The following is a 12,691-nucleotide window of genomic DNA, read 5'->3' as shown; positions in this document are numbered from 1 at the left end:
AGGAAGTTTTGCCAAATTCTAACAGTAAAAGGGCCAATGGAACAGTGCAACTTGGAGCACCAAAACTGAAAATTTGACAATTTGGCCAAAAGGATTTAAGCTTTGAGAAAATGACCAAAACCAACAAATTTAATGACCAAAATGTGATATGTGGGTGAAGTTGGAGTTCCCATACCTATTAAGCCTTAGAAAGTTAACTATTTGACTTGAATAGTGTAGTGAATAGTAACCCGAAACACAAAAATTTCGAGAACGTCGAATTTAACACGTTAGAACTAGGTAAATGTGAAGCTAAATTTATTTTGGATTTGTGTTAAGTTCTAGTACTGAAACATTGTAAATTTGTGTGTTTCAGTTGAAAAGAATATCGGAAGGAACCCGAGGAACCGAGTCGAGGCTAAGGGACGACTCGCTTGAGGTTTGTGCACAACATCTTCATGCTTTAAAATTCATTGATAAAGTGAATGAAATATGTATTTTACTTGTGATTTGGAATTGTTGAAAGTTTATTTGTGACATTATTTTTGATGTTTTGATTTAAACTGTGAAAGTTATTGTGTATATTTGAAATAGCAATGTTTAGCAAATCGTTAAGATAAGTTTTGAAACCACAGTGTCATGACCATATATTTGAACACCGCACTAGCACGACTAGTGGGGGTAATTAGTTTCGAATTTTGATTCCTTCTCTGGAGAAGTGTTGAGGTGTGCCAGTAGAAGAGGATGTGAATGGATATCCATATATTTGAGCTAACTAGCCTTGTGATATGATTTCTCTTTAGCCTCTGGCTATTGAGATTCTATTTGTTTCGAATGGCATGATCTAACTGTGGGTTTTATGAAATGTGTTTTGATACTTTGAAATGAACTTGGTTTGCATTAAAATCTCATAATTCATGTTTTGTGTTTAATGCTCATGTTTAGTCAAATTTTTGAATAAATGTGATTTTATTTTTGCATAAAGATTATTTTAGTATGTTGTGTACCACTGAGTCCTAGTACTCAGTGATAGCTTCTATTGTTGTCGCAAATACAGAGACTAGAAGAGCAGCAGACTGAGCTGCTGAGGTGTGAGGAGCTATCATCTTGAAGTCTTCGGGTATAATTTATACCCTGCCTGTAAATATTTATTTTGATGTATGTATTGCATATAAAGGTATGGACATGTAAAGGGGTCTTGAGCAGCTTGTACACAATTTATATGAAGTTTGTAATAAAATTTAGTTTGTATTTCTTTTGATGTGAATTTTGTAAGGATATATATAAATTGTTTTGTCTCAAATGAAATGATTGTGGAATTGTTGAAATTGATAGAGTTTGATTGTGAAATTGAAGTTGTGGTTGAGAAAAATTTTTAGAAGTGCTTTTTACAGGTATTTGAAGAACGGTTTTCTCAAAATACAGAGGAAACTCTGTCAAAAATTTTATAAAATTTGTGGAAAAATAAAATGGGCTAAAATTTCCAACTAGCTTTCAACTTAATTACATGTTTAAAATACTTATTAGAAATGCTCACCACTTATCAAAAATAAGAAAATTGTTTTAAAATCCCTTATAGGGTACTTAATGAGTTATCGGTAGGTGAAGTTCGGTAGTTCATTAGGTATTCTACGGGATCATGTTATGCCTTACAGAGGGGTAAGGTGTGACATGTTTTAGTGGTATCAGAGCAAATTTTTGAAGTATGTTTTAACATATATAAATTTGTGTCTTTCTTGTTAAGTACAACTGCTCAATGTCCATAATTGTTACATACAGTGCATTACATCATGAATATGAACTAACGGAGGGAAATCTCCTTGTGTTACTTGTTCAGGAGATACCCTAACTTCAACCTGAAATGGAAGAAGGGGATCGCTCAGTTGAGCAGTCTGTTGAAGCTGAGGCATAAGGGGAAGCCCCAACTTTACCGAATGTCAATGGGTCAGCAGCACCAGCCCCACAAATGCTGCAGTTCCCTGCCCAGTTCGCACAGCAGATGGCTGCAATATTTCAACAAATGGCTGGGGGTATGCCTGCTCAAGCTCCACCCCAACCACCTGTGGCACAACCACTGCCTCCAGCCAGACAATATGATAAATTACTGAAGTATGGGCCTGCAGAATTTAAGGGTACAGTGGACCCTTTAGAGGCAGAGCAATTGCTTGAAAGAATGGACAAAGTATTTAAGAAGCTACACTGCCAAGATGAGTTGAAGTTTGAGTACTCTGTGTCGCTACTGCAAGGGGATGCGTATGATTGGTGGAAGACCATCCCCCACAGCTTGGCTGAACCACCAGTGTTGACCTGGGATGACTTCATCAGAGAATTCAGACAGAAATACATCCCAGATGCATATGTTGATCAGAAACTGCAAGAATTTTTGAGTCTGAAACAAGGAAACCGATCGGTGGCAGAGTATGAGAGGGAGTTCTCCCGCCTGAGTCACTATGCAGGGAGTCTCCTTACTACTAGCAAGGCAAGGTGCAAGAGATTTGAGATGGGTTTGAAGCCCAGCATAAGGATGCAAGTTGTGGGATTTCGACACGGCAACTTCTCAGAGCTCATGTTTCAAGCACTTGAACTGGAGAGAATTGAATCAGAAGCAACCCCAGTGAAAGAAAAATCAAAAAAAGACAAGGGGAAAAAATCAGTTGAACAGAGTTCTGGTGCTACCTCTGGAAAGAGAAAGAAGTTTAGTAGACTTAGTAGGGGTCGAGGTGGAAGATTTGGTAGGGCAGATTTTCCAGACAGAGACCCCCTAGGTCTAGTCAGCAGTAGAGCAGGGGTTCACATTCTGCCCGCCCCTGTGAGACTTGTGGCAAGATTCATGGGGGGGAGTGTTATTGGGCCACTGGAGCCTGCTTTAACTGTGGAGGCAAGGGCCATATGGCTAAAGACTGTACTAGTGCTCCGAGATATGGTCCAGCTCCTACTACTGCCGAGGGATCTATTCAGAGTCCTGCTCTCAGAGGTTCACAGTCAGTTGGCAGAGGAAGAGGTAGAGGTAGAGGCACTACTTCAGGCAATTAGGGCACAGTTGGTCAGTCAGGACAAGGAAGTGCTTCAACCAAAATCTACACAATGAGACAGCGAGAAGAGGCTGAGACTTCTGATGTGGTAGCTGGTACATTCTCTATCTCTGATCAAGAAGTATTTGTGTTGTTTGATCCGGGTTCAACTCATTCATATGTTAGTGCTAGCATAGTTAGTTCACTTACTGTTCCATGTGTGCAAATGGGTTTTGAAGTGCTAGTAACTAGTCCGTTAGGACAAGAGGTCCGGGTCAACAGAATTTATAAAGACTGTCCTTTGGTGATCCAAGGACATGTTTTCCTGTCAAACTTGATTGAAATGCCCTTCAGAGAGTATGATATCATCTTAGGCATGGATTGGTTAGCCAGGCATCATGCTATGATTGACTGTAGACTGAAGACAGTCACTTTTGGTCTCCCTTTGTACGGTGATGTGGTAATACATGGGGAGAGGCATTTACTGCCATCAAACATCATTTCAGCTGCATTAGCAAGAAGGATGATCAGAAAGGGGTGTGAAGCATACTTAGCACATGTGATAAACACCCAAGTGGGGAGTCCAGCACTAAGGGACATCCCTACTGTATGTGATTTTCCGGATGTGTTTCCTGATGAATTGCCAGGATTACCTCCAGAAAGAGAGGTGCAGTTGAAATTGATGTTATGCCTGGTGTGGACCCAATCTCCATAACGCCATATAGAATGGCACCTGCAGAATTAAAAGAGTTGAAAGTACAATTGCAATAGTTACTTGACAAGGGCTTTATCCGCCCTAGTGTGTCACCTTGGGGAGCGCCAGTATTGTTTGTAAAGAAAAAGGATGGCACTCTCTGGTTATGCATTGATTATCGGCAGTTGAATAAGGTGACAATAAAGAATAGATATCCATTGCCCTGTATTGATGACTTGTTTGATCAGTTGAGGGGTGCAGCTGTGTTCTCCAAAATTGACCTGAGATCAGGTTATTATCAGTTGAAAGTACAAGAGCAGAGTATTGCCAAAACTGCCTTCAGAACCCGCTATGGCCATTATGAATTCCTAGTCATGCCATTCGGGTTAACTAATGCTCCGACTGCTTTTATGGATATGATGAACACTATCTTCAGACCATACCTCGACCAGTTTGTTGTGGTATTCATAGATGATATATTGGTCTATTCGAGGAATGCAGAAGAGCATGATAGACATCTGCGGATTGTACTGCAGACTTTGAGAGAGAAACAGCTATATGCCAAATTGTCGAAGTGTGAATTTTGGCTGAAAGAAATATCCTTCTTGGGGCATGTAGTATCAGAAGAGGGCATCAAGGTAGATCCAAATAAGATTGAAGCTGTCCTTAATTGGAGGCCACCCAGAAATGTCATAGAAATTCGTAGTTTTCTGGGTTTAGTTGGATACTACTGTAGATTTGTGAAGGGATTCTCCATGTTGGCATCTCCATTGACCAAGCTGCTTAGAAAAGATGTGAAATTTCAGTGGACGGACAAATGCCAGTAGAGTTTTGATGAATTGAAGAGATGTTTGACTGAAGCTCCAGTCCTGACTTTATCTACTTCGGGTAAAGAATATACAGTATATAGTGATGCTTCTCACAATGGGTTAGGTTGTGTGTTGATGTAAGATCGAAATGTCATTGCCTATGCATCACACCAGCTAAAACAGCATGAGAGGAATTATCCGACACATGACTTGGAGCTTGCAGCTATAGTGTTTGCTCTTAAGATCTGAAGACATTATTTGTATGGGGAGAAGTGCTACATCTATACAGATCATAAGAGTTTGAAGCATTTGGGCACCCAGAAAGAACTGAATTTGAGACAGAGGAGATGGTTAGAGTTGATAAAAGACTATGATTGTCTGATAGACTATCAGCCAGGGAAAGCTAATGTTGTGGTTGATGCCTTAAGTCGCAAGACTATGGCAAGTCTACGGGTTACTCCTTTGTCTTTGGTACATGAGTTGAGATCATTACCTGCCAGTTTAGAGATTAATGATGATGGACAGACAGCAGTTGCATGGCATGTACAGCCAGTGTTGATTGATCAGATTAGAATGGCTGCTCAGAATGATCAGAAGTATCAGAAGTTGATGGAAGAAGTCTGACAGGGCAAGAAACCATCTCAATCAGAGATGATGGTTTACTATTACACCAGGGCAGAATGTGTGTTCCTAATAATGTTGATTTGAGGCAGATTATTTTGAAGGAAGCACATGAATCTCCTTTTGCCATGCACCCTGGTGGCACAAAAATGTATAGGGGGCTAAAGGAGCATTACTGGTGGATGGGTATGAAACGAGATGTGGCAGAGTTTGTATCCAAATGCCTAACTTGTCAGCAAGTGAAGGCAAAGCATCAAGTACCTACTGGGTTGTTACATCCACTACCAGTACCAAAATGGAAATGGGAGAGAATAACAATGGATTTTGTGATGGGACTTCCGAGGACACAGAAGAGTCATGATGCAGTTTGGGTCATTATTGACAGACTAACTAAGTCTGCTCATTTTCTGCCAGTCCGGATGGATTGTAGTTTGGAAAGATTGGCCAAGTTATACATCGATGAGATAGTGAGACTGCATGGAGTGCCAGTATCCATCGTGTCAGACAGAGATCCTAGGTTCACTTCTAGATTCTGGGGTAGTCTTCAGAGAGCCCTAGGAACTAGATTGAACTTCAGTACTGCATTCCACCCACAGACAGTTGGCCAGTCTGAGAGGGTAATTCAGATCTTGGAGGACATGCTACGGGCTTGTGTGATTGAGTTTGAGGGTAGTTGGGATACACACTTGCCTTTGATTGAGTTTGCTTACAACAACAGCTACCAATCAAGCATTGGGATGCCTCCATATGAAGCTTTGTATGGCAGGAAATGTAGAACCCCGTTGTGTTGGGATGACGTGGGTGAAAGAAAGATTATTGGACCCAAAATCGTTCAGCAAACTGAAGAGAAAATCAGGGTGATTATAGGTCAACTTAAGACTGCATCAGACCGTCAGAAGTCCTACATTGATTTGAAAAGAAGGGATATTCAGTATGCAGTGGGTGAGAAAGTTTTCCTCAAGATTTCTCCTTGGAAGAGAATTATGAGATTCGCGAAAGAAGGAAGCGAGTCCTCGTTTCATTGGGCCATATGAGGTTCTGGAAAGAGTGGGTCCTTTGGCATATCGGTTGGCACTACCTCCAGAGTTGGAAAAGATACATAATGTCTTCCATGTGTCTATGTTGAGGAGGTATCGATCAGACCCATCTCATGTACTACCAGTAGAGGAAATTGAAGTGAATCCAGACCTCACATATGAAGAAGAACCCATACAAATTCTGGCTTATGAGGTGAAGCAGCTATGGAACAAGCAGATACCGTTGGTGAAAGTGCTGTGGAACCATCATTCGGGCTAGGAGGCTACTTGGGAACGAGAGGAGGACATGAGGAGACAGCACCCACAGTTGTTCAGAGATTGATACCAAGTAAAATTTTGAGATGAAATTTATTTTAAGGGGGGGAGAATTGTAACACCCCCATTTGCATAGCCTGGTAGATTTCACTGTTCCGGTGACCAGTGTCGATCGGGACAATTAAGGGGATTAGAACCACACTTAAGTCAATTAGAGAAGCCATAAACACAAATAATTAGTAATGTTCAATTAGTTAAGTATAAATAAGAAAAACAGAACATAAGAGGTTAAACGAGCCGAGTGTCACAGCGATGGGTGACCTTCTCTGGAACGACTACGAAGTCGTTTTAAACTCAAATTTCGAACCGTAAAATGTGACGCTGCGGTCCTTATGACCCTTATGAACACAGTGGAAAAGAGAAAATCACGAAAAAGATCTGTTAAGCCAGTCAAATAATTAGGTCAGGGAGCCGGAAGAAATATGGAATTAATTGCAAACCGGGATGAACCGGCGAGGGGCAATTTGGTCAATTGACCCCGAGAGCTGACTCCTAACCTAACTGTCAAATAAAAATGGAGAAAAAAAAATTTCGGAATCGAGAATTAAATTAAAGAACTAATAGAAAAAAATAAAAAAAAAAAAAAGAGAAGAAGAAGATGGAAAAGTCAAAGGTGATGACATCATGCATGATGTCATAAAGAAATTAATTTATTTATTTAGTAATTAGGATTTTTGGTCTTCTAAAAGGATAATTACTAACCATTAAAAAGCAAAAAGAGAAAAGAAAAAAAAAATTTGTCTTCTTCTTTAACTTCAAGCCGTCCACTCTCTCTCCCATCCCTTCCATTTACTTCATGAAAACCTCCATTGAAGCCACCTAAAGCTTCCTTTAAATCCTAAATCTTACCATGAAATCTCTACATCCCATAACTAAAACTTGTGTTTGAACTTTGATAAGAAGGTTGGGAGTAAATAAATCAAGCAAAGTTTGAAGAATTGGATAGACAAATTCTGCTCACTTAAGGTAAGCTAATCCAACTTTTCTTTTAGTATATATGATGGATTTAGGGTAGAAATGAATGAAATTATATGAAGAAATTGAAAAATATTGCATGATTAGGAAGAGAGGGAATTTTTGGCCAGCCATGGATGTATGAGAGTGGATGTATTTTACATGAATTAAAGGTGTTAGTAAACTTGCATGAGTATGGTAGTAAGGTGGAAATGCATAAATGTGATTAATTGTAACAATTAAGTGAGATTAGGGTTTGGAGGCCTAGGGTTTTGAGGTAAATTTTGGAGAAATGCATAAATGATGACTTTCACCTATTGTGAAGTGAAAAATGGTCAATAATGACCAAAGGAGATGTGTGGGAATTATTAGAATGGAAGTCAAATTCGTAGGTTGAATGGTCATGCTACTGACAGCATGACCAAGTCAACTTTGAAGGACCAAAACAGAAATTTTACATGTCCAATTGATATGCCACCAATTGGGGATGAAAATAGACATAAAATGACACAATTTTCATTTAGGAACCATGCCCAAAAACTGACCAAAACCTAGTGAACAAATTGACCAAAGTGAAATGAGAGCAGGCTGCCACTGCACAAACTGACCAAATGAACAGTAATTGTTCATTTGGTCATAACTCGAGCTAGGAAGGTCAAAATGATCTGAAATTTTACCACTAATTAGATAAGACATAGATATAAAACTTTCATGAAGAACACCACCCCAAATTATGCCATTAACCTAATCAAATGATTGAGCAAAGTTGAGTTACTGAACCTGCAAAACTGCAGATTTCCATTTGAACAGTAAAGTTCCAATGGCTATAACTCTCTCTAGAAAACTCCGATTTAGGCGATTCTTGAACCGATGGAAACTTAAGACATAGTAGAACATTTCGTATGAAGGAAATTAGACCAAATTATGGACTTAACTTGATCAAATTATTGAATGAAGTTGGATCAAAAATCTGCCAGAACCTAAATTACAGCATGAACAGTGCACGTGAACACTAATTGTATTTTGGCTATAACTTGAGCTACAAAACTCCAATTGGGGTGATCCAAAAATGAGAATACACTTAAGACAATAAGGAACATTTTCTATGAAGGAAGTTTTGCCAAATTCCAACAGTAAAAGGGCCAATGGAAACAGTGCAACTTGGAGCACCAAAACTGAAAATTTGATAATTTGGCCAAAAGGATTTAAGCTTTAAGAAAATGACCAAAACCAACAAATTTAATGACCAAAATGTGATATGTGGGTGAAGTTGGAGTTCCCATACCTATTAAGCCTTAGAAAGTTAACTATTTGACTTGAATAGTGTAGTGAATAGTAACCCGAAACACAAAAATTTTGAGAACGTCGAATTTAACACGTTAGAACTAGGTAAATGTGAAGCTAAATTTATTTTGGATTTGTGTTAAGTTCTAGTACTAAAACATTGTAAATTTGTGTGTTTCAGTTGAAAAGAATATCGGGAAGGAACCCGAGGAACCGAGTCGAGGCTAAGGGACGACTCGCTTGAGGTTTGTGCACAACATCTTCATGCTTTAAAATTCATTGATAAAGTGAACGAAATATGTATTTTACTTGTGATTTGGAATTGTTGAAAGTTTATTTGTGACATTATTTTTGATGTTTTTGATTTAAACTGTGAAAGTTATTGTGTATATTTGAAATAGCAATGTTTAGCAAATCGTTAAGATAAGTTTTGAAATCACAGTGTCATGACCATATATTTGAACACTGCACTAGAAAGACTAGTGGGGGTAATTAGTTTCGAATTTTGATTCCTTCTCTGGAGAAGTGTTGAGGTGTGCCAGTAGAAGAGGATTTGAATGGATATCCATATATTTGAGCTAGCTAGCCTTGTGATATGATTTCTCTTTAGCCTCTGGCTATTGAGATTCTATTTGTTTCGAATGGCATGATCTAACTGTGGGTTTTATGAAATGTGTTTTGATACTTTGAAATGAACTTGGTTTGCATTAAAATCTCATAATTCATGTTTTGTGTTTAATGCTCATGTTTAGTCAAATTTTTGAATAAATGTGATTTTATTTTTGCATAAAGATTATTTTAGTATGTTGTGTACCACTGAGTCCTAGTACTCAGCGATAGCTTCTATTGCTGTCGCAAATACAGAGACTAGAAGAGCAGCAGACTGAGCTGCTGAGGTGTGAGGAACTATCATCTTGAAGTCTTCGGGTATAATTTATACCTTGCCTGTAAATATTTATTTTGATGTATGTATTACATATAAAGGTATGGACATGTAAAGGGGTCTTGAGCAGCTTGTACACAATTTGTATGAAGTTTGTAATAAAATTTAGTTTGTATTTCTTTTGATGTGAATTTTGTAAGGATATATATAAATTGTTTTGTCTCAAATGAAATGATTGTGGAATTGTTGAAATTGATAGAGTTTGATTGTGAAATTGAAGTTGTGGTTGAGAAAAATTTTTAGAAGTGCTTTTTACAGGTATTTGAAGAACGGTTTTCTCAAAATACAGAGGAAACTCTGTCAAAATTTTTATAAAATTTGCGAAAAAATAAAATAGGCTAAAATTTCCAACTAGCTTTCAACTTAATTACATGTTTAAAATACTTATTAGAAATGCTCACCACTTATCAAAAATAAGAAAATTGTTTTAAAATCCCTTGTAGGGTACTTAATGAGTTATCGGTAGGTGAAGTTCGGTAGTTCATTAGGTATTTTACGGGATCATGTTATGCCTTACAGAGGGGTAAGGTGTGACAAGGTCAGCATAAGACTTCTGTCTATCGGAGGCAATCTTCAGGTTAGCTTTGATTATTTTCACTTTTTCCTCAGTTTGTTTCACCAGGTCTGGCCTTACCAGCTTATCTTCGCCCAATTCAGTCCAGCACACTGCAGTTCTACATTTCCTCCCATACAGTGCTTCATACGGAGCCATTTGAATGCTAGCTTGGTTGCTATTGTTGTATGCGAATTCTGCCAGTGGGAGGTATCTATCCCAACTTCCCTCAAACTCAATGACACAACTCCTCAGCATATCCTCAAGGACCTGACATATATTTCATGTTATTATTATCATTTCAGTTCAATATTTGCATTAGTTCAATTGGTTTCAGTTGTTTACCTGAATTACTCTTTCTGATTGCCCATCCGTCTGAGGATGAATAGCTGTGCTGAAGTGGAGTTCTGTACCCTAGGATTCATGCAACTTCTTCTAGAATCTTGATGTAAACCTTAGGTCTCGGTCAGATATGATAGAAAGTGGGATTCCATACAGCCTAACTATCTCACTGATATATAATTCTGCTAGCTTCTCTAGTGAGTAGTCAGTCCTAACTGGCAGAAAATGTGCTGACTTCATCAATCTATCCACTATCACCCATACTGCATCATGCTTCCTTTGGGTGAGGGGTAGACCACTAACAAAATCCATAGTGACTCGGTCCCATTTCCATTCAGGTATGTTTATAGGCTGTAACAAACCCGATGGAACTTGTTGTTCTGCTTTGACTTGCTGACATGTCAAACACTTAGTCACATAATCAGCTATATCCCTCTTCATACCAGGCCACCAATAATGAGGCTTCAGATCATGATACATTTTTGTACTTCCTGGGTGCATAGCATAAACACTGGCATGTGCTTCTTTGAATCATCGGCTTTCAATTCCCCATTATCTGGTACACATACTCTTCCATTGTAGTACAGACACCCATCTGCTTTCACCTCATAGTCAATTGCTTTTCCCTCTGAGATTTTGCTCATAATAGCCATTAACTTTTCATCTGCCTTTTGCCCATCTAAAATCTGCTGTAGCAAGTTTGGCCTCACTTGCAACTCAGCCAAAATAGCTCCATCTCGAACCAAAGATAGACGGGCATTCAATGATCTCAAAGCTGTGATGGATTTTCTGCTCAAAGCATCAGCAACTACATTTGCCTTCCCAGGATGGTAGTCAATTACATATTCATAGTCCTTTAGGAACTCAATCCATCGCCTCTGTCTAAGGTTGAGCTCCTTCTGAGTTGGCAAATATTTTAGACTTTTGTGGTCTGTGTAAATGTAGCACTTTTCACCATATAAGTAGTGCCTCCATATCTTCAGTGCGAAGATAATTGCTGCAAGCTCTAGATCATGGGTAGGGTAATTCTGCTCATGTGGCCTTAGCTGCCTGGAAGCATAAGCGACCACCTTCCCCCCTTGCATCAATACACACCCTAACCCATTATGAGAGGCATCACTGTAGACCACAAAGTCCTTTCCCGACATTGGTTGTGTTAACACTGGTGCTTCCGTCAATATAGCTTTTAGCCTCTCAAAACTGGCTTGGCACTTGTCGTTCCAGCCAAATTTCACATTCTTGTACAACAACTTGGTCATTGGACAAATGTTCTATAGTATCCAGCTAGCCCCAAGAAACTTCTGACCTCAGTTGTATTTCTGGGAGGCTTCCATTCCATCACTGCTTCTATCTTTTTGGGATCCACTCTAATCCCCTCTACTGATACTATGTGTCCATGGAAAGAGATTTCACTCATCCAGAAGTCACACTTGGACAACTTAGTATACAGCTTCTTTTCTCGCAGGGTTTGCAGAACAATCCTCAAATGTTCATCATATTCTTCTCTAGTCTTGGAATACACCAAAATATCATCAATAAAGACCACTACAAACCGATCTAAGTATGGATGGAAGATACGGTTCATAAGGTCCATAAATGCTGCTGGTGCATTTGTTAACCCAAATGGCATCACTAGAAATTCATAGTGCCCATATCGAGTTCTAAATGCAATTTTTGACACATCTGCATCCTTTACCCTCAGCTGATGATATCCTGATCTGAGAATAATTTTTGAAAATACACCGGCTCCTTTCAACTGATCAAACAGATCGTTGATTCTGGGCAATGGATATTTATTCTTCACAGTTACTTTGTTCAACTGTCGATAATCGATACACAATCTCAAGGTTCCATCCTTTTTCTTCACAAACAGCACCGGAGCTCCCTATGGTGACACACTGGGGCGTATGAACCCCTTATCAAGCAACTCTTGCTACTGAGTTTTCAACTCCCTCAATTCAGTGGGTGCCATCCTGTAAGGAGCAATGGAAATGGGTGCTGTACCCGGCATTACCTCAATAGCAAACTCAACTTCCCTTTCTGATGGTAAACCAGGCAACTCTTCAGGAAATACATCTGGGAAGTCTCTTACTGTGGGTATCTCACTCAGGTTTGGCTTAGCTTGCCTAGTATCAACCATGTGTGCTAG

This window comes from Hevea brasiliensis, chromosome 3, assembly GCF_030052815.1.
Source record: "Hevea brasiliensis isolate MT/VB/25A 57/8 chromosome 3, ASM3005281v1, whole genome shotgun sequence".
Lineage (NCBI taxonomy): Eukaryota > Viridiplantae > Streptophyta > Magnoliopsida > Malpighiales > Euphorbiaceae > Hevea > Hevea brasiliensis.
The sequence above is the reverse complement of the archived record's forward strand: the minus strand, read 5'-3'. Positions refer to the sequence as shown.